Here is a 25,084-nt window from a genome sequence, read left to right as displayed (position 1 = left end):
ATCAAATCACATCCTGCCTAGCAGTGTTCCTATCTCATCCAAGACAACTCTTGAGGTCGTATTGATCCTTCTTTCCTCTATTCTGATTGCAGATTGAGAGTATCTTAGCCTAAAATTATGGACAAGGTGTGTTGGGGTTTTTTTCCCTCCATACGATTTTAAGTTTCTTAAGACTACGTCTCGTACTTCTCTCCTCCACCCCTACTCCCAACAGATCTAGAGAAATAGCAAGAGTCTAATGCTTATTAAATATTAGAAGTGTATTCTTTTGGGGAGAAAAACTCACTTCAATGGCAGATGAATGACAGCATTTCAGAGCTATTGACCTACGAATATGCAGCTATTTTATTAGCATTCTCTTCAATAAATGCTCATTGAACCTTTTCATGGTATATAACACTTTATTAGGTAATAGAGTTTCTGTAATAAGGTTTTATAATATTCAGACACCTCCAGAAATTGAAAATCTGTTTACAAATCGAGCCATGGCCTAGATACATTTCTAGACCAAACAACACAGGCATGGGTGCATAAATAAGTATCCTCTATATTAACTGTGTAAACACAAGTGAAGGTTGGGTGGGCATAATGGTGAGATGTCAATTAGGGGAATGTATTGAATTAAACAGAGTGATTTCCCTGGGGTAGAGGATTTCAAGTAGGTTCTGACTTACAATTATAAAAACTGAAGACTGGCCCAGTAAGAACAGCTTGAGTTCAGGATCAGAGACAGAAGGCACAGAAAGGCAGAATGGGGATAAATCCAGAGATGTAGGCTTAAACTAGAAAATAGGTTCAATCCAAGATTTTGTTCTTCCCTCATCAAACTAAGTTATTTTCATATCTATAAATATATTATGTGATTTGCTCATATAATAGCTAGCATTGACATAATGGTTACACTTCTCATTTTGAGTTTTAAAATGCAAAGTAAAACCGTCGCATGTGCAAAACATTACTTCCTTCTTACCTCCTGAATTGTTCTGCCTCCCCCCCCCGCCACTCCAACATTTCTGCCACCTTTTCTTTTCACCTGTGCACACCAGTAACATCCACCCCACTTGCCTGCCATCGCAGTTGTTGACCACCAACACTTGAGCTGTAGCTGGATTCCTTGATACAGTTCAGTGTCCCCGGATTATTGGTTATTGGTGGAGGAGGAGGAGTGGGATTACGAGAAAATGTGTTCCAGATACAATGCCCAGTTTCTGCTAAAATGGGAGCTCCCCCATCAATGTTTCTCAACATGTGGTCCCTAGAACACCTGCATCAGAATCACTTAAAAATGCAGATTCTGGGGCTTCCCTGGTGGCGCAGTGGTTGAGAATCTGCCTGCCAATGCAGGGGACACGGGTTCGAGCCCTGGTCTGGGAAGATCCTACATGCCGCGGAGCGCCTGGGCCCGTGAGCCACAATTACTGAGCCTGCGCGTCTGGAGCCTGTGCTCTGCAACAGGAGAGCCTGCGATAGTGAGAGGCCCGCGCACCGCGATGAAGAGTGGCCTCCGCTTGCCACAACTGGAGAAAGCCCTCGCACAGAAACGAAGACCCAACACAGCCATAAATAAATAAATAAAAATTTAAAAAAAAAATGCAGATTCTGGGAGATGGGCCTTATTTAATTCACGTCTATGGGAATCAGCCTGAGAATCTACATTTTAAGCAAATTTCCCAGATGAGTCTTATGCATACTGAAATTTGAAACTTCCTGGGATATGTTTTCATCTTCCTCTCTTCTTCCCTATATTTCTCTTTTATTTTTCTTACCCCCCACCCTCACCATCTCATTTAACAAGACAATGTGCATGAGGCATAAAAATTTTCAGATGCTAACTGCATTATGTCCCTTGTCAGGCTATTTTCACCTTTCAGGGTTTCATTTTTCTCTTATGTAAAAAGAAAATTGCCTACTTCTCCAGTCACTGCTTAGAATAAATTATTAAAATGGCATTAACCACTTAGGAAAGGCATACACACAAATAATAACTATAATAGAAATATAATAGAAGTAATCCCTGTTTATTAAGAACAAGATGCAGTAATGTTGGTATATGGCTTATAACAGAAGGTAAGTTAGTCTAGGGCCAGGACTAAGGAAAAGTGAAGAAATCACTTGCCTTAGGTGCAGGCTTTAAGGGGATGCCAAAAATTCAGTAATCAAGATAAATATTTTATTTTAGAATTTCAAAAAAATCAAAGTCAATTTTAAAAATCCACAACTAACAAAATACCAAAATTTTAAATAAAGACAAGATCAGTGTCATGATATTTCCTTTTGTGTCTGTGTCCAATATGGCTTTTTGCCATAGCACTGTTACTGACCTAAAATGTTGCATTAAAATATTGTTTTTTTGTTTGTTTTTTGATGTGGACCATTTTTAAAGTCTTTATTGAATTTGTTACAATATTGCTTCTGTTTTATGTTTTGGTTTTTTGGCCTCGAGGCATGTAGGATCTTAGCTCCCCGACCAGGGATCGAACCTGCACCCCCTGCATTGGAAGGCGAAGTCTTAACCACTGGACCGCCAGGGAAGTCCCTAAAATATTGTTTATGTTGATTACTCAGATTTTTTTATGCCACCTTAAACGCCACATCTGATGCAAGTGCCTCACTGCACCTCACTGTAGTCCTGGCCCTGGCTTATCTCCAAGCTGAATCATTTCAGTGTTTGATTAATTAAAACAGAACAGTCCATTGTTATCCACTTTCTGCCAGAATCTCCACTTAAACTTTTAAGTTACATTTGTACAAATACTCTCTTTTTTTTTTTTTTTTAATTAATTAATTTATTTTTAGCTGTGTTGGGTCTTCATTTCTGTGCGAGGGCTTTCTCTAGTTGCGGCAAGCGGGGGCCACTCTTCATCGCGGTGCGCGGGCCTCTCACTGTCGCGGCCTCTCTTGTTGCGGAGCACAGGCTCCAGACGCGCAGGCTCAGTAGTTGTGGCTCACGGGCCTAGTTGCTCCGCGGCATGTGGGATCCTCCCAGACCAGGGCTCGAACCCGTGTTCCCCGCATTGGCAGGCAGATTCTCAACCACTGCGCCACCAGGAAAGCCCCCAAATACTCTATTTTTGATATAAATATTAGGAAATGTCCACATTTTGAAAACGTCCATATGGATGTCAGGGATTCAGCTAAGTCTCAGAAACATCATTTTGCAAATAACAGTGTCACCTAAAGATTCTATGAGGTAGAAGAAGAAGTAACAAGATTGTAAATCTAGTGTTTGTGGCTCATATCCCGTTGTTCTCCACATGAACTGGAAAACTAGGAGTCAACAAAAAAGGAAAAACATTCAAATAGATCAGAATCAGCCTGGCAAAACAAGGGATCGCGGAGGGAGATTTTTGTATAATTAGATGTCAGTTTGCATTTTGAAATATTGCCTGCTGCATCCCACTCAATCGCCAAGTGAGATGAGAGGGAATAGTCTCTCTGCAAACCCAGAACTGATAGCAGCACTTGTTGGCTTCTCCGTGAAGGATGGGCTGTAGATCGGAAGGATCAAAGCACATCATTTTCCCCAAGGCAATACAGTTTTGCCAATAAATTCAGCTGGACATTATACTTTCCCCTTTTAAGAAAAGTAAATAACAATAGCCAAAATGAAGCTGTACAAACTTTTGAATTTAAAAGAGGAAGGAATTTTAGAGGTCATCTAGTTCATTCTCCTCCCTTTACAGAAGAGGAATTTGATGCCCAGGCAGATGAGTGGTTTCTCAAGGTCACTCAACTATCAAGTGACTGACAGAGCTGTCACTTTCTTCCACATGATGCTGGGAGCAATTGTTAGGTTGAGAAACGGGGGAATGGTGCAATAGGAAGTGGTGCTGATCTCCTGTTCCTTGTAGGCAAATGGCTTAGAAGTCTTTAGATCTGATGTCATGGGACTGGGAAGTGGGGAGACATCCTTGTATAAATGCTCAGGACCAGGTGAACACATAAGTTTCTTAGTATTCCAAGAAATACTTTATTTCTTTCTTCCCCATTCTACCAATTATACAAATGCCAAATTTACTGAATCAGAGTCTACAGGGGTAGAGCTTGGACGTAGGGATTCTAAAACATACTCCCTGGGTGTTTTTGATGTTTGATTAAACATAGCGGCATTAGAGATTCATTTCTTTTTGACAAATATATCTTTATCAGCCAATAGCAACTTAGGGAGAATTAATTCAAGGGTAAGCTTGAATGGATATGTAGAATGAAGCATAAGAGTCCTAGAAAAACAGTTTATGATAAGGCAAAAGAGGGGAATTCTTCAAAAGCAAATACTGCCTCTTTTCAATTTTGTTCAGTCAGTGTAAGAATGGGAGGAGCTTAGATCCATAATTAGCAACCCTACAAGGAATTTTCTTTCTCTGCTCATAATCAGACTAAGCTTTTGAATGCCCCACTTGGAGCTACTTGAGAATCTTATTTATATGATGGTGTTGTCATGGAACATAATACTACATTATTCATCATCACGGAGTGGTTTCAAGACAAAAATTGGTTTTTATCTTTTTTCTAACCTCAGATGTAGAGAGTTGAGTTAATCACACTCCTCAGGTCATAGCAGGTTAACATTTATTCCTGGTTCCTAAGAGGCTCCTTTCTTGTATTTATTTCCTTTTATTCCCATCTCCCCTCTTCCCATCACCAAATAGGCATACATTCTTGTGTGTTTGGCATGAGTCCTTCTAAAACTATTCCACCATACTATGAATGTGTTTTCTGCTTTCGTATATCTTACATTCCTCAACTGGGTCATTGAGGTGAGAGGAGAGAGAAAGAAGAAAGAGCTTGATAGATGCTTCAATGCATCTTTCAAAAGACAGACATTTGTGAGGATTATTGGATGCTGCCTTTCAAAATGCTTATCCTCCTTCCTTAGTTTTACTTGTTTGTTTAATACCATATGAATTTCACTTGTTGATGTGAGCATGGTGCTCCAAGAATGCAAACGAGCAAACCCCATCTAGCCCACGTACTTGGTTCCTATTCTGCATTGCCCCACATTGCCAGCTACTTACAAATCAAAAATACCTTGTACTCAGGTATGTATTTGAAAACATGAAATTGTTCTACAACCAAATGTAGTCACCAGGAAATAAAAGTTGGAGTGGCTGAACAAATTGTGTGCTGGCCACTTTTTCTAAGTCTCTTCTGAGTGTAAATCAGAGTGATTTTAACAACTTTATAACTTTGAAATTAGAATCCATCTGAAAATAGTTGGGAGAATGTACTTCATCAACATTTTATAGAGTTAAAATTAGCAATTACTCTTAGGGACAACAAATAAATTTGGCTTTCACTATTTTTCTAGTTTTTTCTTAGACTAGAATTAAGTCGAAACCACCATTTCTTTCAGGGGGAAAGTGAATATAAAGACTTTAAATGTCATCAAATGTAACATCAGAAGCAGTGGAGATATTTGGCAAAGAAACATTGTAAAAAATCAATTTTGAAAGGGCAAAAGACCATGTAAAAGAAAATCAATACGGAAAGAACAGGTAGTCAGAAGTGGCAATAAATTAAAAGTTCAAGTAAAATCAACTTTCTTGCCGTCAGACTCTTATTCTGCACATCCCTCTTCTGGGACATATTTACCTGCCTTCTCTATTTCATATCAATTCCAACTAGCAGTGGGGTGATGATGTAATGAACCTGGAGGTTCCTATTCCATTTGAAACCTGGAGAGTTGGTCTTGCCCCGAAGAACATCAGGATACTGATTTTCAACAAGACATTTTCTCCTTTTCTCTTCTGAGCAGTTTCTGGTGTTGACTCTCACAATCAAAATCTGACAACCTCAATTGCTCTGATATTTGAGTCTTTGTGGCCTGTTCTTCTCATCATCGTCTTTTATATACCTGACCTTCTTCTCAGTAATTGGGTCATCTTCTGCCTGTAGTACGTTTGGGATTAATTTCTCCAGCAGGGCTTGCAGGGTCGTTTCCTGGCAGCCATATGGCACCCACCAAAGCTGTCAGCTTTGAATCTTGACCTGGTGTTCTGAATTCTTAAGGGAGCCTTGGGATTGCTATTTTCTTCTCATGTTACTCTTAAGTCTGTTATGCTTTCTGTGTGCTTTGACCCAATACAACACAATCCCTTGTCTAAATCTATCTTTGTTCCCTATTAGTGGCAGTAGCTTGTAATAGGGTAACTACACGGGCAAGATAAGAACCTGCCAAAGGACCAGATAAAATTACTCAGAGCAGGTACTGGCTTCAGTCTCACTGATGTCTCCATAATAACTATTATGTGTGTGTGTGTGTGTGTGTGTGTGTGTGTGTGTGTGTACACGTACAGCATTGCATTTTCAATTATTCCAGACCAAGTTTTAAAATATTGTAACAGAAGAAAAGAATGAAAATCACATTATTGTCAAAAGTTATACCTTCTGATGTGAAAAAGCAATCATCAGGTCTGGAATCTTTATAGGAAAGCTTATATTCTCTGTATTTTTGAATACTCACAGATGTTAAAACTTTGCATCTGCTACACAATTAATACAACTTCTTTGACTTTTGAAAGAACAAATGACAATACCTAAGCTTTGTTCCAGTGAATTAATTATAGCACCATTCCTTATCTGACAGTCACTCAAGGTTTCACAGCAGTTCATCTTTTAGCTTTCAAAACGGTCATTGGGACAAATGTCTAGTATCCAGATTTTGTAGTTGACGAGAGAAGTTGACTGGAAAAGTTGGATGGAGGTTGTTTACTGGATGTGTATTCTGCTCCTCCAGAGTCAGAGAGCAGGAGGGAAGCTGGCTGACTCTGTCCTTCTGCCTCTCGTAAGATTATACGGCAGTGGTCTCCAAAACAGTCAACGAGTTGAAGAGGAGGATGGTTTATCCCCAAGGTCTTTGGGAAGGAATATTTTACTGGTGTCTAAAAAGAACCTTTCTTGCTTTACCTCCTTCACTTCCTTGACTTTCAATGTAACCACCTAATAGTGGCCACAGCCATTGACACAATTGTCTCATATGCCCCTAACCACATTAAGAGAGATTGTACTGGTTTTTAGACTCCTATTCTTTCTTCTTCTTGTATGTGTCATGTTTAAAACCATAATGGCAATTACAAAATTATTTTTAAAAATTAAGAACATCTATAACATAGTCCTGGGAAGGATTTTCCTAAGCTAAAGGCAGTGATCATAAATGAAAAGGTGGATACATTTGATGACATGAAAAATAAAAACTTAAGTACATTTGAAAACTATCATGGACAAAATGAAAAGGTAAGTTAAGTGGAAAATATTTGCATTATATTAGAGAGAGTTAATATGTTTAATATACAAAAATATCTTTTAATATAAATAAGAGATATAAACTTCAATTGAAAAAAGAAAAAAGCAAAGGTCATGAATAGGAGATTCATAAATAAAAGCTATAATACATGGTCAGTATGCATACGAAAAAGTGCCCAGTTATGCTAGTAATCACATAAGTGCATTTGAAAACGTGCTGTGCTTGTCAGATGGACTAAGAGTTCTTTAAACAGCTTTCTCAGTTGTTGAGGGTGCAGGGAAATAGACGTTCTCATACACTGCTGAGAGAAGTTTGAATTGGTATAGCTTATTTAGAGGTCAAATTGGCAATACATGTCAAAAGTGGACCTGTGAACCCTACTTCCCAGAATTTATCCTAAGGGAATAATCATGGATATGCATAAAGACACATATGAAAAAAATCTTTTCCAGGAATGTTTAAAATAGTAAAAAAAAAAAAAGTGAAAAAACACTGTCCTAGGGGAAATGAAATGGTTTTAGTGATCCTTGATCCTCTGGAATCTGAAAGCGTTTGGAAGAAATGTCTACAAAGGCCTTAGAGGTATTTAAGATTCCCTGGTCTTGCTCTTTTCCTCATATCCCAGGAATGAGACTCCAATTTGGCTAAATTACCTCTGTAGGGAGAATATTTTTCTGTCATTAGGACTGATGTTAAAGATAAATATTTAATGCATAGAAAGATGTTCTTGATAAGATACAAATTGTGTATACAGTAATATGGTCACATTTTAAAAAATCTAGAAAAGTATACTCTAAATTAAAATCTCTGGTGGTGGGTTTGAGGGTGGGGCATTAATTTTCTTTCTTTTTATGTTATTTCTCAAATATTCTATGTTGATCACATTACTTTTAAAAACATTCGTTGAAGTAAATATACATCTCAAAACATATTATAAACCTACAGATCAGTGAATTTCTGCAAACTGACCACACCTGTGTAACTAGCACCCAGCTGAAGACATAGAACATTATCAGTCCATTTTGTACTCACTTTAAGTCGTTACCCTCCCTCCTTACCACTACTACTGCCTCCCAAGGTGATGACTACCCTGACTTCTAAAACCATGGATTAGTTCTACATGGTTTTGTACTTCATATAGGTAGATGAAATCATACAAGTTACAATCTTTTGATCTGGCTTCTTTTGCTCAGTATTATATTGAGATACATCCATATTGTTCCATGTCGTTGTAAATCATTAATTCTTATTGCGGTGTATTATTCCTTTGTAGGAATTAATATATTACAATGTATTTACCCATTTTACTGTTGGTGAGCATTTGTATACTTTTTAAGTTTGGGTCTATTATGAATAGTGCTTCTATGGACATTCTAGTGAATATTGTACATTTGGTGAACATATCTGTGTATTTCTGTTGGATATATACTTACGAGTGGAATTGCTGGGTCTTATACTGTGCATATGCCCAGCTTTAGTTGATATTACCAGTTTTCCAAAGTAGTTGTACTAATTTATACTTCACCAGCCATGAATACGTTTTTTTTTGCTCCACATCCTCATCAAGCACATTGTATTTTCTGTCCTTTTCATCTTAACCATTCTGTTAGAGGTAGTGGTATTACACTGTGGTTTTAATTTGCTTCTAACACTTCTGATGAATAATGAGGTTGAGTTTCTTTTTACATGTTCACTGGCCATTTGGATATTGTCTATTGTGACTTTAAGGTTTTTGTTAATTTTTCTATTGGATTGTGTCTGTCTTACTGATTTGAAGAAGTTTTCATATATATTCTGGATACGAGTCATTGTTGGATATATGTATTGCAAATATAGCTTCTCGCTCTGTGAATTGCCTTCTAAATCTCTTAATGAAGTCTTTTGATGAAAGCATTTTAAATTTTAATATATTTCAACTTATAATATATTTCACGTTATGGTTAATACATTTTTTGGCTTTGCCAACTCCAAAGTCATGACAGAGTTCTTTTATCTTTTCTTTTGAAAGCTTTATTATTTTTTCTGTACCATTTAGATTTGCAATCCTTCTAGAATTGATAAATAGTGTGAGGTGTAGGTATAGAGATACTGTTTTTCCAATATGGATAACAATCAACCCATTCCATTTATTAAAATGACTGTTCTCTCACTACTACCTTATTATCTGTCATCTTTGAAGTGAATCAGGTGAATATACATATATATTCACCCTTCTGTTCCATTAGTTAATTTTTTTCTTGGGCCATAACCAGACTGTCTTAATTACTGGAACCTCATAATAGGCTACGATATGTAATGTTAAGTCCTCCAGCTTTATTGTTCTTCAGAATTGCCTTGACCATTCTTGGCTCTTTGAACTTTCATATACATTTTAGAATCATGCTCTCAGTTTCCAAAACATAATCTTGCTGGTATTTTGTTAAAATTACTCCAACTAATCTGTAGATTCAATGGAGAGAATAAACACATTAGTTTTGTGATAAGAAAATGCAAAGGAATTTAAAAAATACTAAAACACTAATAGTTCAAGATTTTTTATCAATTTTGTTTTCCAAAAAGAAGGCATATCTTTTAAAGTTTCAATTATAGATGTATTCAAGGCCTGTATACTTCAGATGTATTCTAGTAGATATATAAGTAACAGTATAATCTAGTCTGCCCATATATAAGTGCTTTAGTGAAATACTAAAATTGCAAGGTCTATTTCTTCATGTAAAAAATGTGGAGAAAGTACATTTGAACAGAAGTACATTTGAACAACCTAAGATGAATTTTTGCTTTCTTGGGTTTGGCTCATCTTTAAAGGCCTCATGTCATAAGAATAGGGTGGCTATATGCTCCATTTTCCCCAGGGCAGTTTCATTTTACATCTATTGACTGGGCATCTTCCGGTCCAACTTAGCATTTATCCTGGGCAAAAATGTCCTGATTTGGCTGATTCATCATATGGTCAGCCAATATAAGTTTGTTATTTTTCTACAAATGTCATGCCAATACATTGCCTGCCTAAGAAACAGTTTTCTTTGGGAATAAGTTATCCTAAATTAAAATTTCTCAAATATTTTTAAATGTTACTTTTAGGAAAATTATCCTTACATATACTTGATTTTCCAGATATGTATTATCCACAAAGTTCCCAGGAAAAGTTAGGAAGAATACCCTATTGTGATACTTAGAATAAAAAGCTTTCTCAACTGGGAGAAAAGGGATTTAAGGAAGTTTCCTACAGCCAAGGATGAAGTCTAAATGAGGTCATGGCACGTTCACTTCAGTTCCAGGTAGGTGTTGGGAACAAAGGGAAGACTACTCCAAGGAAGCTGGATGAAGGTGTGTAAGCCAACATACAAGAGGAAGTAGAGGCAGCATGAGGTCATTTAGGGAAATTCTTCAAAGTAAAGAATGAGAGCTAGGCTAGGTCTGGAAAATTGGTTATAGGACTGTAGCTTCCTGGCTGTGATGGGGGTCAAAGAGCTCCATCCTGCCAGTCCTCTGGGACAACCATGCCTTGAAGATAAAGGGGAATCATCCATGACCTGAGTAGAAGGTTCTGGGGCAGGCAGCCTGGCCTTGCATGTCTATTTTGGGGGTTGCAGCCTAACGGGGCCCCAGAAATGCTGGTGCTTGCTCACAGGATTGGAGTAATCAAATGTTCTTTCCATACCTAGTGGTGTCAGGGTAACATGTGTTGATAGCTGTGCAGCGGACCTCCAGACTAGGTCAGAGACTACTTTCAAACAGCTCCAATCTTTAGAGCAGTGGTTCTCAACCCTGGTTGCTGGTTAGAATCACCAGTTCAATCAGAATCAATAAGGATGGGACCCTGGCATCAGTATTTTTAAAAACTGCCCAGGTACTTTTTTAAAAATTTGAGGTATAATTGACATACAATGTTATATTAGTTTTGGGTGTACAACATAATGATTTGATATTTGTATATATTGTGAAATGGTTGCCACAATCAGTCTAGTTAATATCCGTCACCATATGTAGTAACAAAATTTTTTTCTTATGATGAGAACTTTTAAGATTTACTCAGCAGCTTTCAAATATGCAATATAGTATTATTAACTACAGTTGCCATGCTGTATATTACATCCCCATGACTTATTTATTTTATAACTGGGAGTTTGTATCTTTTGACCCCCTTCACACATGGACCCACCCTGCACCCCCTGCCTCTGGTAACAACCAACTTGTTCCTGTATCTATAAGCTTGGTGTTTTTTAAAAAGTCTTACATATAAGTGAGATCATACAGTATTTGTCTTTTTCTCTCTGACTTCTTTCAATTAGCCTTTAAGGTTCATCCATGTTGTTGCAAATTGCAAGAGTTCATTCTTTTTTATGGCTGAATAATATTCCAGTATGTATACATACTGCACTTTTTTAATCCATTTATCTGTTGATGGACACTTAGGTTGTTTCCATATCTTGGCTATTATAAATAATGTTGCAATGAACATGGGGTACATATATCTTTTCAAGTTAGTGTTTTTGTTTTCTTCAGATAAATAACTAGAAGTGGGCTGGCTGGATCATATGGTAGTTCTGTTTTTCCATAGTGCACCAATTTACATTCCCACCAACAGTCCACAAGGGTTCCCTTTTCTCCACATCCTTGCCAACACTTATTATTTTTTGTCCTTTTGGTAATAGCCATTCTAACAGGTGTGAGGTGATACCTCATTGTGTTTTTGACTTGCACTTCCCTGATGCTTAATGATGTTGAGCATCTTTCATGTACCTGTTGACCATCTGTATATGCTCTTTAGAAAAAGCTCTACTCAGATGCTCTGCCTATTTTTTAATCGTATTGTTTGTTTGTTTGTTTTTTGCTGTTAAGTTGCATGAGTTCTTTATATATTTTGGATATTAGCATGTCATCTGATAAATGATTTGCGAATATTTTCTCCCATTCAGTCAGTTGCCTTTTCATTTTGTTCATGGTTTCTTTTACTGTGCAGAAGCTTTTTAGTTTGATGTAGTCCCACTTGTTTATTTTTGCTATTGTTGCCTTTGCTTTTGGTGTCAAACTTAAAAGATTATCACTAAGATTTATGTCAAGGAGCTTACTATTTTTTCTTCCAGGAGTTTTATGGTTTCAGATGTTACATTCAAGTCTTTATTTCATTTTGAGTTAATTTTTGTGCATGATGTAAGATAGTGGTCCAAGTTCATTCTTTTGCATGTGGCCGCCCAGTCCTCCCAGCACCATTTATTGAAGAGACTGTGTTTTCTCAATTGTATATTCTTGCTTCCTTTGTCATAAATTAATTGACTATATATGCATGGGTTAATTTCTGAGCTGTCTATTCTATTCCATTGATCTATGTGTATGTCTTTATGACAGTATAATTCTCTTTTGACTACTATAGCTTTGTAGTATAATTTGAAATCAGGCAGTGTGATGCTCCAGCTATAGTCTTCTTTCTCAAGATTGCTTTGGCTCTTTGGGATCTTTTGTGGTTCCATACAAATTGTAGAATGGTTTGTTCTATTTCTGTGAAAAATATCATTGGCATTTTGATAGGGATTTCATTGAATCTATAGATTGCTTTGGGTAGTATGGACAATTTTAACAATATTAATTCTTTTAATCCATGAGCATGGAATATCTTTCCAATTATGTGTGTCTTCACTATATTGATGAAATTTCTTCATCAATGTCATACAGTTTTCAGAAGACAGGTCTTTCACCTTTTTGGTTAAATTTATTCTTAGGTATTTTATTCCTTTTGATGCAATTGTAAATGAGATTGTTTTCTTAATTTCTTTCTGATAGTTTGCTACTAGTGTAGAGAAATGCACAGATTTCTGCATGTTGATTTTGTATCCTGCAACTTTACTGAATTTATTTATTCTAACAATTTTTTTAGATTCTTTAGGATTTCCTATGTATAGTATCATGTCATCTGCAAATAGATGGTTTTACTTTTTTGTTTCCAATTTGGACCCCTTTTTTATCTTTTTCTTACCTAATTGCTCTGGCTAGCACTTCCAATACTGTGTTGACTAAAAGTGGTGAAAGTGGGCATGTTTGTTTTGTTCCTGATCTTAGAGGAAAAGCTTTCAGCTTTTCACCATTGAATATGATGTTAGCTGTGAACTTGTCATATATGGCCTTTATTATGTTTTTGTATGTTCCCTCTAAGCCTACTTTGTTGAGAGTTTTTATCATAAATGTATGTTCAGTTTTGTCAAATGCTTTTCCTGTGTCTCCTGAGATAATTATTCAATATATTATTTTTATCATCCTTCATTTTGTTAATATGGTGTATCATATTGATTTATTTGAAGATGTGGAACCATACTTACATCTCTGGAATAAATCCCACTTTTATCATGGTGTACGATCCTTTGACTGTATTGTTGAATTCGGTTTTGCTATTATTTTGTTGAGGATTTCTGCATCAATATTAATCAGGGATATTGGCCTATAATTTTCCTTTTTTGTAGTGTCTTTGTCTGGTTTTGGTGTCAGGGTAATGCTGGCCTCATAAGATGAGTTTGGAAGTATTCCCTTCTCTTTTGTTTTCTAGAAGAGTTTGAGAAGGATTGATTTTAATTCTTCTTTGAATGAGTGAATTCATTAGTTGAAGCCATATGGCCCTGGACTTTTGTTTGTAGAGAATTTTAAAATTACTGATTTAATCTTTTTAAGAGTAATCAGTCTGTTCAGATTTTCTATTTCTTCATGATTCAGTCTTGGAAGATTGTATGTTTCTGGGAATTTATCCATTTATTCTAGGTTGTCCAGTTTCTTGGCATATAATTGTTTATAGTAGTCTCTTATGATCCTTTGTATTTCTGTGGTATCGGTTGTAACATCTCCTCTTCCTTTTCTGATTTTGTCTTTGTTCCCTCTCTTTTTTTTCTTGGTGAGTATAGTTAAAGGTTTGTCAATTTTATTTAGCTTTTCAAACAACCAGCTCTGGTTTCATTGATCTTTTCTATTGTCTTCTTAGTCTCTTATATGTATTTCTGCTCTTTCCCTGTAGTATTTTTGGGCTTCATTTGTTCTTCTTTTTCTGGTTCCTTGAGGCATGGAGTTAGGTTGTTTATTTAAGATTTTTTCTTGTTTCTTGAGGTAGGCATTTATCACTATGAACGTCCTTCTTAGAACTACTTTTGCTGCATCCCATTAATTTTGGTCTGTTGTATTTCCATTTTTGTTTATCTCATGGTATTTTTTAAATTTTGCTTTTGATTTCTTCATTATCCTATTGGTTGTTCAGTAGCATGTTGTTTAATCTCCACATGTTTGTGAATTTTCCACTTATCTTCATGTAATTTATTTCTAGTTTTACAATATTTTGGTTGGAAAAGATGCTTGATACAATTTCAGTCTTCTCAAATTTGTTAAGTCTTGTTTTGTGGCCTAACTTATCTATCCTGGTGATTCATGTGCACTTGAGAAGAATGTGTATTCTTTTGCTTTTGGATGGAATTTTCTGTATATATCTGTTAAATCTATCTCATCTACCATGTCATTTAAAGCTTATGTTTTCTTACTGATTTTCTGTCTGGATGATATATCCATTGATGTAAGTGGGGTATTAAAGTCCCTTACTATTATTGTATTGCTGTCTATTTCTTTCTTTTGGTCTGTTAATATTTGCTTTATATATTTAGGTGCTCCTATCCTGGTGCATAAATATTTACAAATGTTATATCTTCTTGTTGGATTGACCCTTTTATCAGTATGAATGGCCTTCTTTGTCTCTTATTACAGTCTTTGTCTTAAAGTTTATTTTGTCTGATATAGGTATAGCTACCCCAGATTTCTTGATTTCTATTTGCATGGAATATCTTTTCTTCTATCCCTGCACTTTCAATCTGTGTATATCCTTACATCTGAAGTGAGTCTCTTGTAGGCAGCAGGTAGATGGGTCTTTTTTTTTTTTTTAAATCCACTTAGCCACTCTGTCTCTTTGGGTTGGAGAATTTAGTCCACTTACCTTTAAAGTAACTATTGATAGGTATGCACTTACTGCCATTTTGTTAATTGTTTTCTGGCTGTTTTTTAGTCCTCTGTTCCATTTTTCTTCTCTTGCTCTCTCCTTTGAGGTTTGGTGACTTTCTTTCTTGGTATGCTAAGATTCCTTTCTCATTATCTTTTGTGTATCTACTGTAGGTTTTTGCTTGGTGGTTACCATGAGGCTTTCATATAACAACTTCTATTTTTAGCAGTCTATTTTAACTTATTAACAAGTTAAGTTTGAATGCATTCTAAAGTGCTACAGTTTTACTCTCCCCACCACATTTTATGTTTTTGTTTTATATTTTACATCTTTTTATCTTATGTATCCCTTAACTAATTATTGTAGTTATAATTCTTTTTTACTACTTTTGTCTTTTAACCTTCATACTAGCTTTGTAAGTGATTAATTCACTACTTTTACTATATATTAACCATTACCAGTGAGATTTATACTTTCATATGTTTTCTTGTTACTAATTAGCACCCTTTTTTTTTTCAGCTTAAAGAAGTCTTTTTGACATTTCTTGTAAGGCCGGTTTGGTGGTGATGAATTCCTTTTAGCTTTTGCTTGTCTGGAAAATTCTTTATCTCTCCTTTAATTCTGAATGATAACTTTGCCAGGTAGAATACTCTTGGTTGGAAATTTTTTTCTTTTGACACTTTGAATATAACATGCCACTCCCCTCTGGCCTGTAAGTTTCTGCTGAAAAATCTGCTGGTAATCTTATGGGGGTTCTCTTGTATGTAACAAGTTGTTTTTCTCTTGCTGCTTTTAAGAATCTCTCCTTGTCTTTAACTTTTGACATTTTAATTATAATGTATCTTGGTGTATGTTTCTTTGGCTTCATCTTATTTGGAATCTTTGGGCTTCCTGGATCTGAATGTCTGTTTCTTCCCCCAGGTAGGGAAGTTTTCAGCCATTATTTCTTCAAATAAGTTTTCTGCCCCTTTCTCTCTCACTAGCCCACTTGATGTTGTCCCATAAGTCCCTTAAGCTGTTTTAACTTTTTTCATTCTCTTTTTGCTGCTCTAATTGGGTGAGTCCCTCTGCCCTGTCTTCGAGTTCTCTGATCTTTTCTTCTGCTTTATCTGGTCTGCTGTTGAGCCCCTCTAGTGTGTTTTTCAGTTTAGTTATTGTATTCTTTAGTTCTGTGACTTCCGTTTGGAACTCCCTTATATTTTCTATCTCTTTGTTGAAGTTCTCAATGTGTTCATTCAGTGAGCCTTTTTACGATCATTACTTTGAATTCTTTTTTTTTTAACATCTTTATTGGAGTATAATTGCTTTACAATGGTGTTAGTTTCCGCTTTATAACAAAGTGAATCTGCAATACATATACATATATCCCCATATCTCCTCCTTCTTGCATCTCCCTCCCACCCTCCCTATCCCGCCCCTCTAGGTGGTCACAAAGCACTGAGCTGATCTCCCTGTGCTATGTGGCTGCTTCCCACTAGCTATCTATTTTACATTTGGTAGTGTATAAGCTGGGACGAAGTGAGAGAGTGGCTTATATACTTTGAATTCTTGATCAGAAAAATTACTTATCTCTCTTTCATTAGGTTTTTTTTTTTTCCTGAGGTTTATCTTGTTTTTCTTTGGACCATATTCCTCTGTTTCTTTATTTTACTTGACTGTCTGTGTTGGTTTCTATGCATTGGATGAAACAGCCACTTCTCTCAATTTTAAAGGGTTGAATTTTCTTGTTCAACCATGTCCTAGGTATTTGTTGTCTCTCAAACTTTTGTGATTATCCAAGTGGCCTATTTTATTTTTAATTGCTCCTAGTAGTTGAGGATGTGCTAAGACCAGTCAGGGTCCCAAAGGGGAGGATCTCAGTCAGCACCTTGATTCAGACTGATTGGAAGTCAGATCCTCAGGCAACAGGCATACCTCATTTTATTGCACTTTGCTTTATTGTGTCTCATAGATACTGAGTTTTATACAAGTTGAAGGTTTGTGGCAACCCTGCATCAAGCAAGTCTATTGGCACCATTTTTCCAACAGCATTTGCTCATTTTGTGTCTCTGTTTCACATTTTGGTAGTTCTCATAGTATTTCAAACTTTTTCATTAGTATTATATTTGTTATGGTGATCTGTGATCAGTGATATTTGATGTTACTATTGTAATATTCGCTTTATTATGGTGGTCTGGAATCAAACCTGCAATATCTCCAAGGTATGCCTGTATATACAGTCCTGTGGTACCACAAGTGTAAGCCCTGATGACCCCAGAGCCAGGTGATGTGGAAGTGTCCTCTGGGCAGCAGTTGCAAAAATCAGGTCTCCAGATGAGTGTATAAGCTCCTTTCTGGGAGATACTGGTGAACTGTAGCAAGCCAGAGGGAGTGCACAAAGATGGTGTCTCCTGGCCTACATTCCCTGAGACCACCTCTGTAGCCTCTAGATGTGTGCCAAACCTGATGCCTGTCTCTAAGACTGAAGTTCCAGGACTAGCAGGTAGGCCTCTTTTATAGAAAGGCTAGTCGTGTGTTTCAGTCTGTTGTCAGTTTGGTGCCCCGGAAGTGGTAGCCTGCCAAGAACTACCAATAGTCTCTCCAATTGTTATAGTCCAGTGCGACCCAGGGGCACAAGCTTCCCTGAGCACCAGAATCAGGTGATTCTGCCCTTGAGTGGCATTTGTATAAGCCAGGGCACCAGATGTAAAAACTGGGGTACCAGATGCATATAAGAGCTCCCTTGAGAGATGCTGGTGCTCTGGAGCACGGTAGACGGAGAGTGCAGTTAGTCCCTGCCCTCCAAGGTCTCAGGAAGGGTTTACTTATAGTCAGCCCTTAGATGTATGTTTAATTAGAAGACTACCCCTCAGGATGCAGCTATGATGATAAGCTAATAGGCTTCTTTTCAGAGAGTATGAGCTCCTGGATCTGTTGCCTCTTGCTGTGTCCTGGGGGTGGTAGCTATTTAAGAACTCTTTCTCCATTCATTACAGTCCTGGGGGACCCACACGTATAAACCCTGCTGGCCATCAGGGCCAGGCAATGTAAACAAGATCCCTGACAGTAGCCATAATAATCAGGGCACCAGAGAAGGGTACAAACTCCTTTCTGTACAGTACCAGTGAGCTGGGGCGAGGCTGAGGGAGATTGCGTGCACCAGCCTCTGTTCTCTGAGAGCCCCTTCTTAGGCTTCTATAAGTGTGCCAAACCAGAAGCCTGCCCCTCAGGCCAAAGCTCCTGCAAGCAAATAGGCCTCTTTCTCAGAAAGACTGGGGAGTGTGTTTCTGTCTGCCTTTTGTGCAGTACCCTGGAAATGGTTGTCTGCCAAGAACTGTCTCTCTGATTGCTACAGACCCATAGGACCCAGGAACGCAAGCCCTCCCTTGGCCACCAGAGCCAGGAGATCAAGGGGAGGCCCTTGGGTGGCAGCTGCAAAACTAGGTCACCAGACATAAAAACTTGGTCACCAGATGTGTGTAGAAGCTCTCCCCTGGGAGATACTGGTGCTTAGGAGGGAGAGCTCAAAGATGGTACCCACTGGCTGGAACAAGGCCGAGGGGGAATGTGAAGATGGCACTGACTGAAAAAAGGGAAAAAAGAAGGACAAGAAAAAGAAAAGAGAAAAAGGAAAAGAGAAAAGGGAAATAAAAAGAAAAAAAAAAACCAATGGCATTTGCTGGCTTTAGCAAGGCAGAGGAAGCAGGAACATGGTGACCATCAGCCTCCATCCGCAGGGAATATCCCAGCAAGCCCATTTAATCCATTACCAAGTCCTGTTGATTTTTTTTTTTTTTTGTCAAGGTTTTTGAATCTATCCACTTTTTCCCTCTGGGGTCATCATCACCATCTAGGCCCATCAACTGTTTTCTCTTGCTTGGGTAACTATAATATTTTCTGAATTTGCCCATATTCATGTGGCCACCTCCCTACTCTGCACCACATCTTTCATCTACTCTGAAGGCCAAGTAATCTTTTCACAAGTCAAATCTGTTTGTACCAGCGTTCTAGTTTAAAATACTTCTGCACCTTCCCTAGACCAACACCTCAGCTTGGTGTGCAAGGACCTTCGTTACCTGGCCCCAGCTTAGCTCTCCAGCCTTATTTTACGTTTCGTTCCACCTTGCTCTTTCTGCTCTAGATGTACTGGGCTGCTTTCAGTTTGTTCTACCTGCCATCTTTCCTCCTTCTGGACCTTGGCACATGCAATCTCCTTTATCTGGAATGTTCTTCCATTTACTCCTACTCATCCTTTAGTTCTTAGTTCAAACATCACCTCCTCTCAGACTGCATGGGCCAGGGCAGCCCCCTATTAATGATGTTCATAGCACTGTTTCTCTTCTTTCGAACACTTGCTACAGTTACACTTGATCCATACCAGAGGTGGAAAAATTGACTTCTTATTAATCAATTTGTAGGTAAATATAATCAGTCTAAGAGCTCAGCTTCTAATATACTTATACATTTGAACTCTTAGCAAATGTCTGTTGTCTAACCAAAGTTCTTTGAAAACAGTATGTGCATTTAAAAAGGCTAGAAATAAACAACAAAACATGGTTACCTTTGAATGATAGGAACATGGAGGACTTTCCCCCACCTTTTCCTGCTCCGTGTATTTTCCAAAATTTCTAGAATGATATAAGTTACTTTTACATGAATGAAAAATGCAATAAATGTAAAACTGTCCAGATGGTATACAGAGAGATTATGACTAGAAATAAAACTACAGTGTGTAACGTGGTCTCTTTAGTTTTACCCTATATTTTCTCACGTGGCAAAAGCCAGAAAATACCATTCGTGTTTGTAAGCTTTTTAAGATGACCTGAGAGTTCAATGAATTGAGGATGTTACTTCCTTGATCGACAGATCTGACTCGTGTGGAGCCGTCTCTTGAATTGCTTGTGTTCCCTTCCACGCCTGGAAGGTGCGTTGGCAGTAATCCCAAGGAGCCAGGGCAGCTCCTTCCAGCTTCACACACAGATTCAGCTGTTGAGCTTCTGGAGGGGCTCCAGGGCCTGCTCAGGAATGTGTTCAAGCTTGCACCCCTACCCTGGCAATGCCGTGGGAGGAATGGGACTGCAACATCTGCCTTTGCCCAAGTCTTCATGGTTTGAAGTTCCCTCTCCTGTGTTCTGCTGCTGTCTCAGGCCAGGCAGAGGGCGAATGGAATCTAGGCTTCCTTATTATAAAGACTGTATAGCCAAGTCAGTAAGCATTTCGCTCTCTAGGGCTTGAGGTGTACCATATATACCTTTCGGTGCATCACCAAAAACCAAGTGTTAAAATCAGTATTTGCCTTAGGCTAAGGCCCAATACCATCATTCAGAATGACTTTTGAGATATGGAAACAGAAAATTGTATCATATTATGAGTTTAGGTATTATTTAATTATTATCTCCTTGAGGTAGTAATTTTTTTATTTTTTATTATTACTTTTTGCTCTTCTGTTCACTTTTTTTTTAATCTATTTATTTATTAATATTTTATTTTTGGCTGTGTTGGGTCTTTGTTGCTGTGCATAGGCTTTCTCTAGTTGTGGCGAGCGGGGGCTACTCTTCGTTGCGTTGCATGGGCTTCTCATTGCAGCGGCTTCTCTTGCTGCAGAGCACGGGCTCTAGGCACGCAGGCTCAGTAGTTGTGGCACGCAGGCTCAGTAGTTGTGGCTCGCGAGCTCTAGAGCGCAGGCTCAGTAGTTGTGGTGCACGAGCTTAATTGCTCCACAGCATGTGGGATCTTCTCCGACCAGGGCTCAAACCAGTGTCTCCTGCATTGGCAGGAGGATTGTTAACCACTGTGCCACCAGGGAAGTCCGAGGTAGTAATTTTAAGGTAACAAAGCTGGCCTTTTGCTTTTGCTTCATCCTCAGAAGATGAGAAAAATTCCCAAGTAGAATTTTTCCCAAAATGGTTCATGCCTTAATGGAATTAAACAAATAAAAACTAAATATAGTGCTTAAAGGTTAATTAGTTTAATATCATGAAAGCAACTACACCACATAATTCTACAAAGATTAGAATTATGATATAATCTAATTTCTGTCATTATTTGACTTATTATTTATCTGATTATAAACATTTGTACCTCAAAATAAGTATATATTCTCTCTATAGTTACAGAGCTAGTGCTTGATTTAGTTGTCAATCAATTTCTTTATTTAAGTGACTGAAAAAAATTTTAGTAATTGTTCTTTATATAAAATTAACAGTTTCATAATTAACATTAATTATTGCAACATTTTATTCTTGCAATAAGAAACCTACATTTTTACTTCTGCTGATAGAATCTCAGTGTACTAGGCATATAAGGATATTTTCAATTCTGGTTTCATCTGAAATGTGAATATGTATATTTGGAATTGATATTCTGACACTAAGAATAAAACACATTCCTTGTTCTCATTATTGACATTGTCATACTATTTGTATATAATGCTAACTTGGACCACTCAGAAGATCAAGGGTGCCGGAAAAGACATTGCTCTACATAGACACACAATTATTGGGTCTTCTGAAGGCCAAGACCAATTTAACTAGCAGTTTTTGGCTGCAGCTGTACTTCAGTTGAATTAGTTATAGCAACTATTTCATTTGACCAAAGGTTTATGGAGCATCTTCTAAGTGCTAGGTGTCTAGTTGGCTTAGGATCTACAATAATGAATGAGAATAAAATAACCTTGTTTTATTTACCTTTAGGTAGCTCAAATGCCCCAGCCTATTTACCCTTTACATTAGCTAATTCAAAATAGTTCAAATCTCTACTTGATGTAAGAATTCCATTATTTTACCAGCTTGCCTTTCTTGTATGCTGTTTTGAATCCCTGAGATATCCCAAGCCAGTTGTTAATTAACATCTTAACCAGCTGCCTGGTTCTAGACCACTGCATCATTCTTTTGCCAGTCACTGACTTCCTTAAGTCCCTTGCTGCTGCTCTCCCATGGATGGCTTTAACCCCAGGTGCCATTCCAGACTCTCACACAATTCCTCCCAATAGGAAGATCAACTGTGGTGTTTGCATGATTTCACTGATGGCTTCAGGATTTAAAAAAAAAAGAAAAAAAAGGAAAAGGAAATATAGATAGAGAAGTTCACAGTTGTTCCTGGATATAGAGGTTCTCTGAGGTCACAGACCAAAGTCCTCCATAGGCATTCTCTATTGTTCAGCCTTCTTTGCCCAGACTCAGGCCTGTCTCTGTTCCAGGGATCAGTTTACCTCCCCATGAAGGGAATGCCTGGAACAAGTGTCTCATACCTGCATACAGATCCCCTGTCCCCCACGCCCAGAGGCAGTCACAGGTTCATGCCTCTTTGTCTACTTCCTGCCCCCATCAATCTTGTGGTAAGACTCACAGCGGAACGATATTTTCCTTTTGTGGTAATCCTACACCCATCCACAGAGGTGTGGTCTTTCCCTAAAATAATTCATGACAAGAGCAGTACTTTTCCCAAAGATGAGTTTATTAAAGTGAAATGACCCCAAGTATGGGGCTGAAACAGTATAGTGCAGTTTGAGCTTCAGGGATCCCAGACTGTTCTTCTTTCTAAAGTAAGATGTGCTCACATTCTTCCTGTGGCTTCCAGTCTTTACCTCTGAATCAGCTGCCTTTTATTTAAATTATTACAAAAGACAATTGGATAACTGTGCAGTCAGGGCCAGTTTTAGAGAAAGTTGTTAAGTATAAAATTTCCTGACGTGTTGCATCCTGGTCATTTAAAAATCACTCCTTTAGGGACTTCCCTGGTGGTCCAGCGGGTACGGCTCTGCGCTCCCAATGCAGGGGGCCTGGGTCCGATCTCTGGACAGGGAACTAGATCCCACATGCATGCTGCAAGCAAGAGTTCGCATGCCGCAACTAAAAGTCTGCATGCTACACCTAAGGAGTCCACACGCTGCAACTAATAAGTCTGCATGCTGCAACTAAAAGATCCCACATGCCACAACTAAAGATCCTGCATGCCACAACGAGGATCCCGCATGCTGCAACTAAGACCTGGTGCAGCCTAAATAAATAAATATTTTTTAAGAAAATCACTCCTTTAGATAGTCACTGACTATCCTATCATGTCTTTTCCCCCAAAGCAGCAACTCAAGGAACAACTTTCTTATTCCTTGACCTGTACCAAAATATCTTATTTTCTCATGGATGTTAAATGTGTGGCCATCTAACCTGATAAAATAATATTAAAAAAACATAGGATACTTGGTCTGGTTGTCTGGACTTCTCTTACCTTCAGATAAGCCTGAATGGCTATCATGGCAGAGCGCTGCCCACTGCTCTGTTTAAAATTGGATACCTCTGAAGGTCCTTCTGCCCTACGCAAGTGAAGCACGTAATTTAAGATAGTCTGATAAAAACACTTTAAAATAGAAAGTGAGATTTTTCTCTTCTTCCACTTAAACTCACTGTTACCTTCCCCTTAGCCAGAAAATTGACATTATAAATGTTATCATCACCACGCATATTATTAGCCTAGAAATTATATCATCTGAGGTCAAAATTGGATGTTGAGACTCTGATATCTTGCTTCTCTACCACCTCCAGGTCCTTTTCCCAAGACCTCTGGAACTAAATATATTCTGGTTGCAAGTGGCTGCTAACAGGAGCTGAACTTATTTTTCTCCTAAGAAGGAGGTAGTGTGGTGAAACCTGCCCTAGGACTAATAAATTGGGACTTGATGGATGGAATGCACGCCCCACTCCCAGGCATTACATTCTCCCTAGAGTGGCCCATGAGCATGGTGTTGGAGGTTTGGGGGATCATCTGTGAGAATAACTCTGGGAGAAAGTAAAATAGGGATAAAAGTTATGAAGGGTGCTGGTACTCTGCAGAGGTTACAGGAGAATTCTAGAATAGCCATTCATTTCATTTTAAAGGTTTCTTTCTTACTACTAAAAATATATATATATATATATTTAAATAAACCTAAAGCACAATTTATTTCTAGGACAAATGGCAATCAGAAAAGCACAGATAAGCTGGCTTTATCTTTTATAAGATAATACAAAGAAGTCATTTTTTAGATTTCAAATTTAAAAGGAAGCATTATGAGGTATGTCCTGTTTCTGTGAAATACCATGTGTTAATTAGCAACATGGGCAAGTCCACCTACCTCCAAAGAAGCTAAATTTTCAGATGGAAGTGTCATCATTACTCAGTTGAGTCAAGGATTTTGGTTGCTTGAGTTGAAATATAACACTTAGATTTCAATGATTCAGTGAGATGATGCAAGGTTAAAAATTAGTTACTGGTTTTCCTTATGTTTTTACAATGGATTAGTTTTATAAACAAGGCTAAAATATTAATGACGAGTTTATTTTCAGAAATCTTTATCTGTTTTTTATTATTTAGTTCAGTAATTCTTATGATAAGTTTTAATAGTTTAAGAGAAGACACAAAGTAATATGTTTGAACATAACTTTTATATGACACTGATATTTTCTAAAGTTTTATGAGAAAAATGGCTTTGTGACACTGTAGTATTTTGGATTTAGGAACTACAGCAAAAATATTGATATACGTGCAGTTCAAATCACATTTCAATTATAACAGAATTATTTTCTGCAACTCAGCTATAGGAATTGCTTAAACCTGATTTATATGTAGTCTGAATAGATTTTAATGAAGAAAATGGCCTTTGTGGAGAGGTGAAAGGAATAAATTCATTTGGAAAATTTTGTGGAATTGAGTTCTTTAAATTGGTGGCATCAGGGTAAAGTATTTATGGAACAAATAGGTTTAACGTATCAAAATTAGTACTATTTTAACAATTCTCTGAAGGTTATTATTTAGCCTATGGTATAGTGCATAATGGCACTTTGCAATAGGGTGTGTGGGTGTAAATGAGTTCTTGGCATACCATATACATAGAATCAATATCTTTATGATTATACTCTGTACTATAA

General features: G+C 37.6%; 1 protein-coding gene across 7 annotated transcripts in view; it reads left to right on the top strand.

The window, feature by feature from the left end:
- The window catches only part of ZNF385B (zinc finger protein 385B), a 422,990-nt gene that overhangs the window by 79,445 nt on the left and 318,461 nt on the right, over positions 1-25,084 (top strand). The gene's annotated exons all lie outside the window — the stretch shown is intronic.

The sequence above is a fragment of the Balaenoptera ricei genome, chromosome 7, assembly GCF_028023285.1.
Source record: "Balaenoptera ricei isolate mBalRic1 chromosome 7, mBalRic1.hap2, whole genome shotgun sequence".
Lineage (NCBI taxonomy): Eukaryota > Metazoa > Chordata > Mammalia > Artiodactyla > Balaenopteridae > Balaenoptera > Balaenoptera ricei.
This window is presented reverse-complemented; position numbering and strand designations above follow the sequence as displayed.